This window comes from Tachypleus tridentatus, chromosome 8 (assembly GCF_004210375.1).
Source record: "Tachypleus tridentatus isolate NWPU-2018 chromosome 8, ASM421037v1, whole genome shotgun sequence".
In the NCBI taxonomy this organism is placed as follows: Eukaryota; Metazoa; Arthropoda; class Merostomata; order Xiphosura; family Limulidae; genus Tachypleus; species Tachypleus tridentatus.
In genome coordinates, this window is record NC_134832.1 from 49845629 (window position 1) to 49865343 (window position 19715).

Consider the following 19715-nt stretch of genomic DNA (forward strand, 5'->3'; position numbering starts at 1 on the left):
ACAATTCTTTCTATACAAGCACTGATTACGTTATGGTTGAACGCTGGGATAAAAAAATAATGTGGTTTCGATTCACATTGAGTGTTCTTCCTTTTCTACCAAATTAATGTCAATGTCTGTTTCTTGCGGCTCGTGGTCAAATATAATTGAACTTACAGTAAAGTTTAGGCAATAACAATCGTGTTTAACGTCATACAAAAGTTCGCAGGAAAAGAAAAACAGTTCTCAGTAAATACACTTTAAGATCACCTCCATCAACTGCCAGGTTAAATTAGATTAATACAGATTTTCTGTTATTAAACTTGGTTGAAGAGAAGTTGGTTTCTAGGTGACACAAATCATGTCTTTATTTCACTGATTTCCCAACAAGTTCGTTTTCATTCTCACAGTTTGTTTCTGTTTCGCATAAAGCTGGATTTCAATATCGTCTTTAAAAATGGAGAAACCAAGTACTGTCTGAAGAGAGTATACAAGTAAACTTATTGGTGGTGGGTGGTGATGACTAGTTGCTTTCTTACTGGTGTTACGCTGCTAAATTAGGGACGGCTAGCGCAGATAGCCTTCGAGTAGCTTTGCGCGAAATTCAAAACCAAACAAACAGAACCATCCGTCCCATGGACGAATGTAATGTAAATTCACGATTAATGAAAGGTTATTTTAACACATGAAAAGTTACTTCTCTTATACGTAATTGTAAAAAACTGCAAAATACATAATGTGACACGGAAAATTTGTGCGTATTTCACTCCCCATGGACACAACAAACCTTCATGCCAGATTTGATGTAGATTCACTAACAGTGGGTGACGTAGTTTGTTCATTTGTTTGAAGTCAAGCACAGAGCTACAAAATTAGTTATATATGCTCTGACCACCGGTATCGAAACTCGGTTTCTAGCATTGTAAGTCCATAGGCATTCCGCTGTGCCACTGGTGGGCGGCGAAGTACTGATAGAAAAAAATTGCGAAAACGCAAAACTAAAATCTTCAGTGTATCTCCCTATAGACCCAATGAACATCCATACCAATTTTGGTGAAGATTATTCACGTTACAAAGACGTACAACAGAAAATATTGTTGTTTTTTTAAGTTATTTGTTTGTTTTTGAATTTCGCGCACAGCTACACGAGGGCTATCTGCGCTAGCCGTCCCTAATTTAACAGTGGAAGACTAAAGAGAATGCAGCTAGTCATCACTACCCACCGCCAACTCTTGGGCTATTCTTTTACCAACGAATAGTGGGATTTATCCTTACATTATAACGCCTCCACGGCTGAAAGGGCGAACATGTTTGGTGCGACAGAGATTCGAACCCGCTACCCTCAAATTAACCTCATGGCCAGGAAAGGGTACTCCAACTAGTTTTCGATATACAAGATAACAAGGCAGAACATTAATGATTTTTTTAGTACACAAATATTCTTTAGCTCGTCCATAGCTTTTCATACATTTCTCCTGTGTTTCTCAAGATCAAAACACATTAGACTTTGTTTGCCTGTGTTTCTCAAGATCAAAACACATCAGACTTTGTTTGCCTGTGTTTCTCAAGATCAAAACACATCAGACTTTGTTTGCCTGTGTTTCTCAAGATCAAAACACATCAGACTTTATTTGCCTGTGTTTCTGAAGATCAAAACACATCAGACTTTGTTTGCCTGTGTTTCTCAAGATCAAAACACATCAGACTTTGTTTGCCTGTGTTTCTCAAGATCAAAACACATCAGACTTTGTTTGCCTGTGTTTCTCAAGATCAAAACACATCAGACTTTGTTTCCTGTGTTTCTCAAGATCAAAACACATCAGACTTTGTTTGCCTGTGTTTCTCAAGATCAAAACACATCAGACTTTATTTGCCTGTGTTTCTCAAGATCAAAACACATCAGACTTTGTTTGCCTGTGTTTCTCAAGATCAAAACACATCAGACTTTGTTTGCCTGTGTTTCTCAAGATCAAAACACATCAGACTTTGTTTGCCTGTGTTTCTCAAGATCAAAACACATCAGACTTTGTTTGCCTGTGTTTCTCAAGATCAAAACACATCAGACTTTGTTTGCCTGTGTTTCTCAAGATCAAAACACATCAGACTTTGTTTGCCTGTGTTTCTCAAGATCAAAACACATCAGACTTTATTTGCCTGTGTTTCTCAAGATCAAAACACATCAGACTTTGTTTCCCTGTGTTTCTCAAGATCAAAACACATCAGACTTTGTTTGCCTGTGTTTCTCAAGATCAAAATACATCAGACTTTGTTTCCCTGTGTTTCTCAAGATCAAAACACATCAGACTTTGTTTGCCTGTGTTTCTCAAGATCAAAACACATCAGACTTTATTTGCCTGTGTTTCTCAAGATCAAAACACATCAGACTTTGTTTCCCTGTGTTTCTCAAGATCAAAACACATCAGACTTTGTTTGCCTGTGTTTCTCAAGATCAAAATACATCAGACTTTGTTTCCCTGTGTTTCTCAAGATCAAAACACATCAGACTTTGTTTGCCTGTGTTTCTCAAGATCAAAATACATCAGACTTTGTTTCCCTGTGTTTCTCAAGATCAAAACACATCAGACTTTGTTTGCCTGTGTTTCTCAAGATCAAAACACATCAGACTTTATTTGCCTGTGTTTCTCAAGATCAAAACACATCAGACTTTGTTTCCCTGTGTTTCTCAAGATCAAAACACATCAGACTTTGTTTGCCTGTGTTTCTCAAGATCAAAACACATCAGACTTTGTTTCCCTGTGTTTCTCAAGATCAAAACACATAAGACTTTGTTTGCATGTGTTTCTCAAGATCAAAACACATAAGACTTTGTTTGCCTGTGTTTCTCAAGATCAAAACACATCAGACTTTGTTTGCCTGTGTTTATCAAGATCAAAACACATCAGAATTTGTTTGCAAATGCGATTCTTAAGTTTTTTTCTTAGGAGCTCTTGTTTTTTGTGCAATTATCTTCTGGTATTTGCAATTTAATCATCTTTGCCTTCATCTTCGGATGAGTCAGAAGTAGGTTTGAGGAATTTTAACATTAAGATTCAGCGTTCGACTCGCGTAGCGGACACATAACTGATAATTCTTGGGATCTGGCGCATAACAGTAAACAAACGTTAACTTTCTGATTTACCATGACACATAAAACAATATCTTACACTATGTAACACAAATTTTGTTCCTGGATAGTATGTGTTACTTCTTAATTACTTATGTTGTAAAAGTACAGAAAACGGCCATTATTCCCTTCAAACTTTGCTTTTGTGACCTGAATAATGAAATTTAGAAATTAACTTATTTTCTATGTAAAACCTGACAAATCTGCACATTTTTATTTACATATGGTCTGAATAAAACAACATATGAACCAAGATTTACATGTATTTATACTAAAGTTATACAAAAATGAACAAAAATGTTTAGAAGTGAGTAATTTTTCGAGATTTGCGACTGTAATGTAAATCACTTTCACGTATCAGCCACCAAATATAGTCTCTCATTATGTTTTCGTTATACACTCCTTGGTAGCGGCGTTCTAAGTCCAGTATATCTTAGTGAAAGCGCTCGCCTTATTCCACTGAGTATGTTTCAATTTTCTCTTTGAATTTATCAAGATGAGCGTCAAGGATATGTACTTTCAGGGACATCCTCCAGCCCTTTTTGCCGTAGTTCTTCACCAGAGCCTCAACAAGTTCCACATAATTTTCGGCCTTGTGAATGCCAAAGAAGCCCCGAACGACGAAGCTGCCCCAAGCTATTATTTCCTCCTTCCTACTGAACTTCTTGGAGAATTATCTGCACTCCAGGATCTTCTTTATTTGTGGTCTAACGAAGACATCAGCTTTGACCTTTGCCTCAGACAGCTTAGGGAAGAAGTCTCGAAGGATCTTAAAAGCTGTAGACTTCTTATCAAGATCTGTGACAAATTGTTTCATAATATCCAATTTTATATGCAATGGTGGGAACAACACCTTCTGGAGGTCCACTAGTGGCTCACATTTGGCACTGTGCCTCCCCACAGAGAACTCCGTCCATTGTGGCCAGTGCTTCCTGTTGTAGTGCACTGCAGTGTCCCTGCTGTCCCAAATAGAAAGATAACAGGGAAACTTGGTAAAGTCTCCTAGGAGACCCATCAGTAATGTCGCCATTTTGAAGTCTCCAATAACCTCCCAGCCATACTCATCATACTTTAAGGTTTCTAACAAGGTCTTGACACTGCTGTATTCCTCTTTGAGGTGCACCGAATGAGCCAGGGAAGAGACAGATACTTATTCACGTTATGGAGCAGCACAGCTTTGAGGCTTCTGGATGAGCTATCAATGAAGAGGCGCCACTCGTTCGGGTTACAGGAAATTCCAATTGCCTCGCACGGACTGGATACATTGTGGCAGAAGCAGAGCCCATCTTTACGAGTAAAGAAGCTTGCAAAATATGATGACGCTTCCTCTAACTTGCGGCTTGCAAGTTCTACAGCATTCTAGAAAATTCATGCAAGTTGTACAACATTCTAGAAAATTCTTGTAAGTTAGAGAAAATTCTCCATCAGCTACTCAGCACTGAATCTACCTGTAATGTTTTGGAAAATGAGTAAATTTGAAAATTTCATTACCCAGGTCACAACACCAAAGTTTGAAGAGAAATAATAGGTCTTTTCCATTTACTTTAGGCGTAAGCAATAGGAAAAAAAAACACTTTCTGCCCAGGAACAAGAAAAAGTAATTTTGTTACATAGTGTAATTATATCTTCTTTTGTCGCTGGAGTAACAATTCTATTTATTATTTTCCTTCTGTTTATAAGAATAAGACCCAGCCTCGCCAGGAGGTTAGGCCGCTGGACTCGTTATCTGAGGGTTTCGGGTTCGAATCTCCGTCACACCAAACATACTCGACCTTTCAGCCGTGGGGACATTATAATGTGTCGGTCAGTCCAACTATTCGTTGGTAAAAAAGTAGCCCAAGAGTTAGCGGTGGGTGGTGATGACTAGCTGCCTTCCCTCCATTCTTACACTGTTAAATTAGGGACGGCTAGCGCAGATATCCCTCGTGTAGCTTTGCGCGAAATTCAAAAACAAACAAACATTTATAAACATTCAACCATGACACTAAGCCCTCTGAACAAACATTTATAAATATTCAACCATGACAGTAAGCCCTCCGAACAAACATTTATAAATATTCAACCATGACACTAAGCCCTCCGAACAAACATTTATAAATATTCAACCATGCCCTCCGCAGTAAGCCCTCCGAACAAACATTTATAAATATTCAACTTCGATTCTTGTCGAATCGAGAGATAACAATTTACAAATCTCAGTCAGAGGGCAAACATTAAAGACGAAAATAATCACAGATTTCTTCTGTCTACTGTAAATGTTCTTATAGTTCCTAGCACTCAAGTTTATGGGTGCTGGTTCTAAACTTATGACTCCCCTCTCTCTTTCCGAGGATAAGAAATAAACTCTGCTAGTCATATATAACACCTTTTCCATCTGTACCCATCTTGGTCGATAACTCCGTCTCTTCAGTCTTCGTTACAACACTAGTTACCCTGACTTTCTGCTGTTGGATGCAGTCAAGGCGGGTAAGAGCACATGCAATTCACGTGGTCGTAAAGATCGAGATAATGAACGTGTTAGTTTAACTCCATCAGAAAGCCTCGAGATCAATTCTTCCACCATTTTTTTCTCTCTCCCTTCTTTAGCTACTGATTACGCGCCTTGCCACACACACACTTTGTAAACGGGCAAAATTATACGTGATATAATCAGAGACCAAAGCAGATGAACCAATTACTGCCTGTTGATATTAGGAAAGGTAAACGTTTTCATATATATTCGAAAGATTTCTTTCTCGAGCTGTTCAGGAAGAAGGGAAGATGCTGGTTGAATTTCTGTCTTTTTCCCGTGTTTTAAAGATACACATTTTTTATCCAACAAGTTTTAATGTAATTAATAAAAAATTAATTAATGCACATTAAAGTATTTCAGATTTAATCCCAGAGAAAACTGACAAACAAATAACTGTTTATTTGTTTTTTTTAAGAACTCCCACGTGCAAAGCATACACGCTACATTATATATTAAAATGCCACGAGAAAGACCCGGTTTCGCCATGTGGTTAAGGCGTTCGATCCGCAGTCTAAAGGTTGCGGGTTTGAGTCGCCGTCCCACGATACATGCTCGCCCTTTCAGCTGTTGGACCATTATACTGTGACGGTCAATCGCACCATTCGTTGGTAAAATAGTAGTCCACGAGTTGGCAGTGGGTGGTGATGACTAGCTCCTTTCCCTTTAGTCTTACAGCCAGGGGTTCCCAACCTTTTGGCACTCGCGACATGAAAATGTAATTGATGAAATAAAATTAATGTTATCCCAAGCTACTTCTAACAAGGCTTCGCGATCCCCAGGCTATCTGCGCTAGCCCTCAGGTAGCTTTACGCGAAATTCAAAACTAATCAAGCCAAATACGATGAGTGTGCATACGCAACTCTAAAAGTAAAAAAAACACTTTCTTGTTTGTTCTGAGAAATGAAGATGATAAAGTTTCCATAGAAACAAAACACAGACACTTCAACAATCAAAACTGGGTCAAACCGAACAATAATTCCATCTATCTACTTTCATGGTACATAGAGTGTGGTAACTTATTTTGTGACAGGAGAGTTTAAAAAATAAAAAGCAAACAGTTGTGTTAGTCTACGGGGTAATCTGTCTACATATAACTGGAACCTATGTCACTTCTAAATAAATGTATAACTGGCAACCTACATCACGTCTGTATAAATGTATGACTGACAACCTACATCACGTCTGTATAAATGTATGACTGGTAACCTTCGCTATATCTATATAAATATTCAACTGACAACCTACTTTACATCTATTATATAGATATATAGATAGTGTGGTAACGTTACCTAATTCTTTGTTACAATAATAACGTCTTCCCAGAAATATTGAAGGTTGAATAATAATATAAATAATGTGTAAGGGTGTACATGAATCACACCTATAGAATACGGAGTGAATATAAATAATGGGTTGGACATAAGTTATACATATATAAAAACTTATAAATAATGGGTGGGACAGAAGTTATACATATATAAAAAACTTATAAATAATGGGTGGGACAGAAGTTATACATATATAAAAACTTATAAATAATGGTTGGGACAGAAGTTATACATATATAAAAACTTATAAATAATGGGTGGGACAGAAGTTATACATATATAAAAAACTTATAAATAATGGGTTGGACAGAAGTTATACATATATAAAAACTTATAAATAATGGGTTGGACAGAAGTTATACATATATAAAAACTTATAAATAATGGGTTGGACAGAAGTTATACATATATAAAAACTTATAAATAATGGGTGGGACAGAAGTTATACATATATAAAAACTTATAAATAATGGGTGGGACAGAAGTTATACATATATAAAAACTTATAAATAATGGGTGGGACAGAAGTTATACATATATAAAAACTTATAAATAATGGGTGGGACAGAAGTTATACATATATAAAAACTTATAAATAATGGGTGGGACAGAAGTTATACATATATAAAAAACTTATAAATAATGAATGGGACAGAAGTTATACATATATAAAAAAACTTATAAATAATGGGTGGGACAGAAGTTATACATATATAAAAAACTTATAAATAATGGGTGGGACAGAAGTTATACATATATAAAAACTTATAAATAATGGGTGGGACAGAAGTTATACATATATAAAAAACTTATAAATAATGGGTGGGACAGAAGTTATACATATATAAAAACTTATAAATAATGGGTGGGACAGAAGTTATACATATATAAAACTTATAATGGGTGGGACAGAAGTTATACATATATAAAAACTTATAAATAATGGGTGGGACAGAAGTTATACATATATAAAAACTTATAAATAATGGGTGGGACAGAAGTTATACATATATAAAAAACTTATAAATAATGGGTGGGACAGAAGTTATACATATATAAAAACTTATAAATAATGGGTGGGACAGAAGTTATACATATATAAAAAATTTATAAATATGGGTGGGACAGAAGTTATACATATATAAAAAACTTATAAATAATGGGTGGGACAGAAGTTATACATATATAAAAACTTATAAATAATGGGTGGGACAGAAGTTATACATATATAAAAAACTTATAAATAATGGGTGGGACAGAAGTTATACATATATAAAACTTATAAATAATGGGTGGGACAGAAGTTATACATATATAAAAAAACTTATAAATAATGGGTGGGACAGAAGTTATACATATATAAAAACTTATAAATAATGGGTGGGACAGAAGTTATACATATATAAAAAACTTATAAATAATGGGTGGGACAGAAGTTATACATATAAAAAACTTATAAATAATGGGTGGGACAGAAGTTATACATATATAAAAACTTATATAAATAATGGGTGGGACAGAAGTTATACATATATAAAAACTTATAAATAATGGGTGGGACAGAAGTTATACATATATAAAAAAACTTATAAATAATGGGTGGGACAGAAGTTATACATATATAAAAAACTTATAAATAATGGGTGGGACAGAAGTTATACATATATAAAAACTTATAAATAATGGGTGGGACAGAAGTTATACATATATAAAAAACTTATAAATAATGGGTTGGACAGAAGTTATACATATATAAATAAAAAAACTTATAAATAATGGGTGGGACAGAAGTTATACATATATAAAAACTTATAAATAATGGGTGGGACAGAAGTTATACATATATAAAAAACTTATAAATAATGGGTGGGACAGAAGTTATACATATATAAAAACTTATAAATAATGGGTGGGACAGAAGTTATACATATATAAAAACTTATAAATAATGGGTGGGACAGAAGTTATACATATATAAAAAACTTATAAATAATGGGTGGGACAGAAGTTATACATATATAAAAACTTATAAATAATGGGTGGGACAGAAGTTATACATATATAAAAACTTATAAATAATGGGTGGGACAGAAGTTATACATATATAAAAAACTTATAAATAATGGGTGGGACAGAAGTTATACATATATAAAAAACTTATAAATAATGGGTGGGACAGAAGTTATACATATATAAAAAACTTATAAATAATGGGTGGGACAGAAGTTATACATATATAAAAACTTATAAATAATGGGTGGGACAGAAGTTATACATATATAAAAAACTTATAAATAATGGGTGGGACAGAAGTTATACATATATAAAAACTTATAAATAATGGGTGGGACAGAAGTTATACAGAAGTTATATATATAAAAAACTTATAAATAATGGGTGGGACAGAAGTTATACATATATAAAAACTTATAAATAATGGGTGGGACAGAAGTTATACATATATAAAAACTTATAAATAATGGGTGGGACAGAAGTTATACATATATAAAAACTTATAAATAATGGGTGGGACAGAAGTTATACACATATATAAAAACTTATAAATAATGGGTGGGACAGAAGTTATACATATATAAAAACTTATAAATAATGGGTGGGACAGAAGTTATACATATAAAAAACTTATAAATAATGGGTGGGACAGAAGTTATACATATATAAAAACTTATAAATAATGGGTGGGACAGAAGTTATACATATATAAAAACTTATAAATAATGGGTGGGACAGAAGTTATACATATATAAAAAACTTATAAATAATGGGTGGGACAGAAGTTATACATATATAAAAACTTATAAATAATGGGTGGGACAGAAGTTATACATATATATAAAACTTATAAATAATGGGTGGGACAGAAGTTATACATATAAAAACTTATAAATAATGGGTGGGACAGAAGTTATACATATATAAAAACTTATAAATAATGGGTGGGACAGAAGTTATACATATATGGGACAGAAGTTATACATATAAAAACTTATAAATAATGGGTGGGACAGAAGTTATACATATATAAAAATACTTATAAATAATGGGTGGGACAGAAGTTATACATATATAAAAAACTTATAAATAATGGGTGGGACAGAAGTTATACATATATAAAAACTTATAAATAATGGGTGGGACAGAAGTTATACATATATAAAAACTTATAAATAATGGGTGGGACAGAAGTTATACATATATAAAAACTTATAAATAATGGGTGGGACAGAAGTTATACATATATATAAAAACTTATAAATAATGGGTGGGGGACAGAAGTTATACATATATAAAAAACTTATAAATAATGGGTGGGACAGAAGTTATACATATATAAAAACTTATAAATAATGGGTGGGACAGAAGTTATACATATATAAAAACTTATAAATAATGGGTGGGACAGAAGTTATACATATAAAAAACTTATAAATAATGGGTTGGACAGAAGTTATACATATATAAAAACTTATAAATAATGGGTGGGACAGAAGTTATACATATATAAAAAACTTATAAATAATGGGTGGGACAGAAGTTATACATATATAAAAATTTATAAATAATGGGTGGGACAGAAGTTATACATATATAAAATTTATAAATAATGGGTGGGACAGAAGTTATACATATATAAAAATTTATAAATAATGGGTGGGACAGAAGTTATACATATATAAAAACTTATAAATAATGGGTGGGACAGAAGTTATACATATATAAAAACTTATAAATAATGGGTGGGACAGAAGTTATACATATATAAAAACTTATAAATAATGGGTGGGACAGAAGTTATACATATATAAAAACTTATAAATAATGGGTGGGACAGAAGTTATACATATATAAAAAACTTATAAATAATGGGTGGGACAGAAGTTATACATATATAAAAACTTATAAATAATGGGTGGGACAGAAGTTATACATATATAAAAACTTATAAATAATGGGTTGGACAGAAGTTATACATATATAAAAACTTATAAATAATGGGTTGGACAGAAGTTATACATATATAAAAAACTTATAAATAATGGGTGGGACAGAAGTTATACATACATATAAAAAACTTATAAATAATGGGTTGGACAGAAGTTATACACATATAAAAAAACTTATAAATAATGGGTTGGACAGAAGTTATACATATATAAAAAACTTATAAATAATGGGTGGGACAGAAGTTATACATATATAAAAACTTATAAATAATGGACAGAAGTGGGACAGAAGTTATACATATACTTATAAATAATGGGTGGGACAAGTTATACTATATAACTTATAAAATGGGTGGGACAGAAGTTATACATATATAAAAACTTATAAATAATGGGTTGGACAGAAGTTATACATATATAAAAACTTATAAATAATGGGTGGGACAGAAGTTATACATATATAAAAAACTTATAAATAATGGTGTGGGACAGAAGTTATACATATATAAAAACTTATAAATAATGGGTGGGACAGAAGTTATACATATATAAAAACTTATAAATAATGGGTGGGACAGAAGTTATACATATATAAAAAACTTATAAATAATGGGTGGGACAGAAGTTATACATATATAAAAAATTTATAAATAATGGGTGGGACAGAAGTTATACATATATAAAAACTTATAAATAATGGGTGGGACAGAAGTTATACATATAAAAATATATACATATATAAAAACTTATAAATAATGGGTGGGACAGAAGTTATACATAATATACATATATAAAACTTATAAATAATGGGTGGGACAGAAGTTATACATATATAAAAAATTTATAAATAATGGGTGGGACAGAAGTTATACATATATAAAAAACTTATAAATAATGGGTGGGACAGAAGTTATACATATATAAAAACTTATAAATAATGGGTGGGACAGAAGTTATACAGAAGTTATACATATAAAAACTTATAAATAATGGGTGGGACAGAAGTTATACATATATAAAAACCTTATAAATAATGGGTGGGACAGAAGTTATACATATATAAAACTTATAAATAATGGGTGGGACAGAAGTTATACATATATAAAAACTTATAAATAATGGGTGGGACAGAAGTTATACATATATAAAAACTTATAAATAATGGGTGGGACAGAAGTTATACATATATAAAAAACTTATAAATAATGGGTGGGACAGAAGTTATACATATATAAAAACTTATAAATAATGGGTGGGACAGAAGTTATACATATATAAAAACTTATAAATAATGGGTTGGACAGAAGTTATACATATATAAAAAACTTATAAATAATGGGTGGGACAGAAGTTATACATATATAAAAACTTATAAATAATGGGTGGGACAGAAGTTATACATATATAAAAACTTATAAATAATGGGTGGGACAGAAGTTATACATATATAAAAACTTATAAATAATGGGTGGGACAGAAGTTATACATATATAAAAATTTATAAATAATGGGTGGGACAGAAGTTATACATATATAAAAAACTTATAAATAATGGGTGGGACAGAAGTTATACATATATAAAAACTTATATAAATAATGGGTGGGACAGAAGTTATACATATATAAAAACTTATAAATAATGGGTGGGACAGAAGTTATACATATATAAAAACTTATAAATAATGGGTGGGACAGAAGTTATACATATATAAAAAACTTATAAATAATGGGTGGGACAGAAGTTATACATATATAAAAACATTTATAAATAATGGGTGGGACAGAAGTTATACATATATAAAAACTTATAAATAATGGGTGGGACAGAAGTTATACATATATACTTATAAATAATGGGTGGGACAGAAGTTATACTTATAAATAATGGGTGGGACAGAAGTTATACATATATAAAAACTTTATAAATAATGGGTGGGACAGAAGTTATACATATATAAAAATTTATAAATAATGGGTGGGACAGAAGTTATACATATAAAAAACTTATAAATAATGGGTGGGACAGAAGTTATACATATATAAAAAACTTATAAATAATGGGTGGGACAGAAGTTATACATATATAAAAACTTATAAATAATGGGTGGGACAGAAGTTATACATATATAAAAAAACTTATAAATAATGGGTGGGACAGAAGTTATACATATATAAAAAAAACTTATAAATAATGGGTGGGACAGAAGTTATACATATATAAAAAACTTATAAATAATGGGTGGGACAGAAGTTATACATATATAAAAACTTATAAATAATGGGTTGGACAGAAGTTATACATATATAAAAAAACTTATAAATAATGGGTTGGACAGAAGTTATACATATATAAAAAAACTTATAAATAATGGGTGGGACAGAAGTTATACATATATAAAAAACTTATAAATAATGGGTGGGACAGAAGTTATACATATATAAAAACTTATAAATAATGGGTTGGACAGAAGTTATACATATATAAAAACTTATAAATAATGGGTGGGACAGAAGTTATACATATACAGAAGTTATAATATATAAAACTTATAAATAATGGGTGGGACAGAAGTTATACATATATAAAAACTTATAAATAAAAACTTATAAATAATGGGTTGGACAGAAGTTATACATATATAAAAACTTATAAATAATGGGTGGGACAGAAGTTATACATATATAAAAACTTATAAATAATGGGTGGGACAGAAGTTATACATATATAAAAACTTATAAATAATGGGTGGGACAGAAGTTATACATATATAAAAACTTATAAATAATGGGTGGGACAGAAGTTATACATATATATAAAACTTATAAATAATGGGTGGGACAGAAGTTATACATATATAAAAATTTATAAATAATGGGTGGGACAGAAGTTATACATATATAAAAACTTATAAATAATGGGTGGGACAGAAGTTATACATATATAAAAACTTATAAATAATGGGTGGGACAGAAGTTATACATATATAAAAACTTATAAATAATGGGTGGGACAGAAGTTATACATATATAAAAACTTATAAATAATGGGTGGGACAGAAGTTATACATATATAAAAACTTATAAATAATGGGTGGGACAGAAGTTATACATATATAAAAATTTATAAATAATGGGTGGGACAGAAGTTATACATATATAAAAACTTATAAATAATGGGTGGGACAGAAGTTATACATATATAAAAACCTATAAATAATGGGTGGGACAGAAGTTATACATATATAAAAACTTATAAATAATGGGTGGGACAGAAGTTATACATATATAAAAATTTATAAATAATGGGTGGGACAGAAGTTATACATATATAAAAACTTATAAATAATGGGTGGGACAGAAGTTATACATATATAAAAAACTTATAAATAATGGGTGGGACAGAAGTTATACATATATAAAAATTTATAAATAATGGGTGGGACAGAAGTTATACATATAAAAATTTATAAATAATGGGTGGGACAGAAGTTATACATATATAAAAATTTATAAATAATGGGTGGGACAGAAGTTATACATATATAAAAAACTTATAAATAATGGGTTGGACAGAAGTTATACATATATAAAAACTTATAAATAATGGGTGGGACAGAAGTTATACATATATGGGTGGGACAAAAACTTATAAATAATGGGTGGGACAGAAGTTATACATATATAAAAACTTATAAATAATGGGTTGGACAGAAGTTATACATATATAAAAACCTTATAAATAATGGGTGGGACAGAAGTTATACATATATAAAAAACTTATAAATAATGGGTGGGACAGAAGTTATACATATAAAAACTTATAAATAATGGGTGGGACAGAAGTTATACATATATAAAACTTATAAATAATGGGTGGGACAGAAGTTATACATATATAAAAACTTATAAATAATGGGTGGGACAGAAGTTATACATATATAAAAACTTATAAATAATGGGTGGGACAGAAGTTATACATATATAAAAACTTATAAATAATGGGTGGGACAGAAGTTATACATATATAAAAACTTATAAATAATGGGTGGGACAGAAGTTATACATATATAAAACTTATAAATAATGGGTGGGACAGAAGTTTATATAAATAATAATGGGTGGGACAGAAGTTATACATATATGGGACAAAAACTTATAAATAATGGGTGGGACAGAAGTTATACATATGGGACAACATATATAAAAATTTATAAATAATGGGTGGGACAGAAGTTATACATATATAAAAAACAGAAGTATTATAAATAATGGGTGGGACAGAAGTTATACATATATGGGACAGAAAAACTTATAAATAATGGGTGGGACAGAAGTTATACTTATATATATAAAATTTATAAATAATGGGTGGGACAGAAGTTATACATATATAAAAAACTTATAAATAATGGGTGGGACAGAAGTTATACATATATAAAAAACTTATAAATAATGGGTGGGACAGAAGTTATACATATATGGGACAGAAAAATATTATAAATAATGGGTGGGACAGAAGTTATACATATATAAAAACTTATAAATAATGGGTGGGACAGAAGTTATACATATATAAAAACATATTATAAATAATGGGTGGGACAGAAGTTATACATAAATAAAAAACTTATAAATAATAATGGTGGGACAGAAGTTATACATATATAAAACCTTATAAATAATGGGTGGGACAGAAGTTATACATATATAAAAATTTATAAATAATGGGTGGGACAGAAGTTATACATATATAAAAATTTATAAATAATGGGTGGGACAGAAGTTATACATATATAAAAACTTATAAATAATGGGTGGGACAGAAGTTATACATATATAAAAACATATATAAAACTTATAAATAATGGGTGACAGGACAGAATTTATAAATATACATATATAAATTTATATAATGGGTGGGACAGAAGTTAAATACCTTATAAATAATGGGTGGGACAGAAGTTATACATATATAAAAACTTTTATAAATAATGGGTGGGACAGAAGTTATACATATATAAAAATCTTATAAATAATGGGTGGGACAGAAGTTATACATATATAAAAACTTATAAATAATGGGTGGGACAGAAGTTATACATATATAAAAACTTATAAATAATGGGTGGGACAGAAGTTATACATATATAAAAAACTTATAAATAATGGGTGGGACAGAAGTTGTTGGACAGAAGTTATACATATAAAAAACTTATAAATAATGGGTGGGACAGAAGTTATACATATATAAAAATTTATAAATAATGGGTGGGACAGAAGTTATACATATATAAAAAAACTTATAAATAATGGGTGGGACAGAAGTTATACATATATAAAAACTTATAAATAATGGGTTGGACAGAAGTTATACATATATAAAAACCTTATAAATAATGGGTGGGACAGAAGTTATACATATATAAAAACTTATAAATAATGGGTTGGACAGAAGTTATACATATATAAAAACTTATAAATAATGGGTGGGACAGAAGTTATACATATATAAAAAACTTATAAATAATGGGTGGGACAGAAGTTATACATATATAAATAATGGGTGGGACAAAATACCTTATAAATAATGGGTGGGACAGAAGTTATACATATATAAAAACTTATAAATAATGGGTGGGACAGAAGTTATACATATATAAAAACTTATAAATAATGGGTGGGACAGAAGTTATACATACACATATACAAAAAACTTATAAATAATGGGTGGGACAGAAGTTATACATATATAAAAAACTTATAAATAATGGGTGGGACAGAAGTTATACATATATAAAACTTATAAATAATGGGTGGGACAGAAGTTATACATATATAAAAACTTATAAATAATGGGTGGGACAGAAGTTATACTATAAATAATGGTGGGAAAAACTTATAAATAATGGGTGGGACAGAAGTTATACATATATAAAAACCTATAAATAATGGGTGGGACAGAAGTTATACATATATAAAAACATATTTATAAATAATGGGTGGGACAGAAGTTATACATATATAAAACTTATAAATAATGGGTGGGACAGAAGTTATACATATATAAAAATTTATAAATAATGGGTGGGACAGAAGTTATACATATATAAAAACTTATAAATAATGGGTGGGACAGAAGTTATACATATATAAAAAACTTATAAATAATGGGTGGGACAGAAGTTATACATATATAAACCCTTATAAATAATGGGTGGGACAGAAGTTATACATATATAAAATTATAAATAATGGGTGGGACAGAAGTTATACATATATAAAAACTTATAAATAATGGTGGGACAGAACTTTATAAATATACATAACTTATAAATAATGGGTTGGAAAAATACTTATAAATAATGGGTGGGACAGAAGTTATACATATATAAAAACCTTATAAATAATGGGTGGGACAGAAGTTATACATATATAAAAACTTATAAATAATGGGTGGGACAGAAGTTATACATATATAAAAAACCTATAAATAATGGGTGGGATGGTGAAGTTATATATATAAAAATTTACCTAAATAATGGGTGGGATCAGAAAATACTTATAAATAATGGGTGGGACAGAAGTTATACATATATAAAAATGGGTGGGACAGAAGTTATACATATATAAAAATTTATAAATAATAGGTTGGACAGAAGTTATACATATATAAAAAACTTATAAATAATGGGTGGGACAGAAGTTATACATATATAAAAACTTATAAATAATGGGTTGGACAGAAGTTATACATATATAAAAACTTTATAAATAATGGGTGGGACAGAAGTTATACATATATAAAAACTTATAAATAATGGGTGGGACAGAAGTTATACATATATAAAAACTTTATAAATAATGGGTGGGACAGAAGTTATACATATATAAAAACTTATAAATAATGGGTGGGACAGAAGTTATACATATATAAAAACTTTTATAAATAATGGGTGGACAGAAGTTATACATATATAAAAAACTTATAAATAATGGTGGGACAGAAGTTATACATATATAAAAACTTATAAATAATGGGTGGGACAGAAGTTATACATATATAAAACCTTATAAATAATGGGTGGGACAGAAGTTATACATATATAAACTTATAAATAATATACATATATAAAAACTTATAAATAATGGGTGGGACAGAAGTTATACATATATAAAAACTTATAAATAATGGGTGGGACAGAAGTTATACATATATAAATAAAAATTTATAAATAATGGGTGGGACAGAAGTTATACATATATAAAAACTTATAAATAATGGGTGGGACAGAAGTTATACATATATAAAAATTTATAAATAATGGGTGGGACAGAAGTTATACATATATAAAAACTTTTATAAATAATGGGTGGGACAGAAGTTATACATATATAAAAAACTTATAAATAATGGGTGGGACAGAAGTTATACATATATAAAAATACATAAGAGTGCATTTAAATATTTCTGTGTCACGATCTGTTCATAACACAATTCTTTCTATACAAGCACTGATTACGTTATGGTTGAACGCTGGGATAAAAAAAATAATGTGTTTTCGATTCACATTGAGTGCTCTTCCTTTTCTACCAAATTAATGTCAATGTCTGTTTCTTGCGGCTCGTGGTCAAATATAATTGAACTTACAGTAAAGTTTAGGCAATAACAATCGTGTTTAACGTCATACAAAAGTTCGCAGGAAAAGAAAAAAACAGTTCTCAGTAAATACACTTTAAGATCACCTCCATCAACTGCCAGGTTAAATTAGATTAATACAGATTTTCTGTTATTAAACTTGGTTGAAGAGAAGTTGGTTTCTAGGTGACACAAATCATGTCTTTATTTCACTGATTTCCCAACAAGTTCGTTTTCATTCTCACAGTTTGTTTCTGTTTCGCATAAAGCTGGATTTCAATATCGTCTTTAAAATGGAGAAACCAAGTAACTGTCTGAAGAGAGTATACAAGTAAACTTATTGGTGGGTGGGTGGTGATGACTAGTTGCTTTCTTACTGGTGTTACGCTGCTAAATTAGGGACGGCTAGCGCAGATAGCCTTCGAGTAGCTTTGCGCGAAATTCAAAACCAAACAAACAGAACCATCCGTCCCATGGACGAATGTAATGTAAATTCACGATTAATGAAAGGTTATTTTAACACATGAAAAGTTACTTCTTATACGTAATTGTAAAAACTGCAAAATACATAATGTGACACGGAAAATTTGTGCGTATTTCACTCCCCATGGACACAACAAACCTTCATGCCAGATTTGATGTAGATTCACTAACAGTGGGTGACGTAGTTTGTTCATTTGTTTGAAGTCAAGCACAGAGCTACAAAATTAGTTATATATGCTCTGACCACCGGTATCGAAACTCGGTTTCTAGCATTGTAAGTCCATAGGCATTCCGCTGTGCCACTGGTGGGCGGCGAAGTACTGGTAGAAAAAAATTGCGAAAACGCAAAACTAAAATCTTCAGTGTATCTCCCTATAGACCCAATGAACATCCATACCAATTTTGGTGAAGATTATTCACGTTACAAGACGTACAACAGAAAATATTGTTGTTTTTTTAAGTTATTTGTTTGTTTTTGAATTTCGCACAGCTACGAGGGCTATCTGCGCTAGCCGTCCCTAATTTAACAGTGGAAGACTAAAGAGAATGCAGCTAGTCATCACTACCCACCGCCAACTCTTGGGCTATTCTTTTACCAACGAATAGTGGGATTTATCCTTACATTATAACGCCTCCACGGCTGAAAGGGCGAACATGTTTGGTGCGACAGAGATTCAGAACCCGCTAC

The 19715-nt window shown here is 30.6% G+C and overlaps 1 protein-coding gene across 4 annotated transcripts in view; it reads right to left on the reverse strand.

The window, feature by feature from the left end:
- Window positions 1-19715, reverse strand: part of LOC143222375 (protein TANC2-like) — a 134853-nt gene that overhangs the window by 4162 nt on the left and 110976 nt on the right. The window lies entirely within an intron of this gene.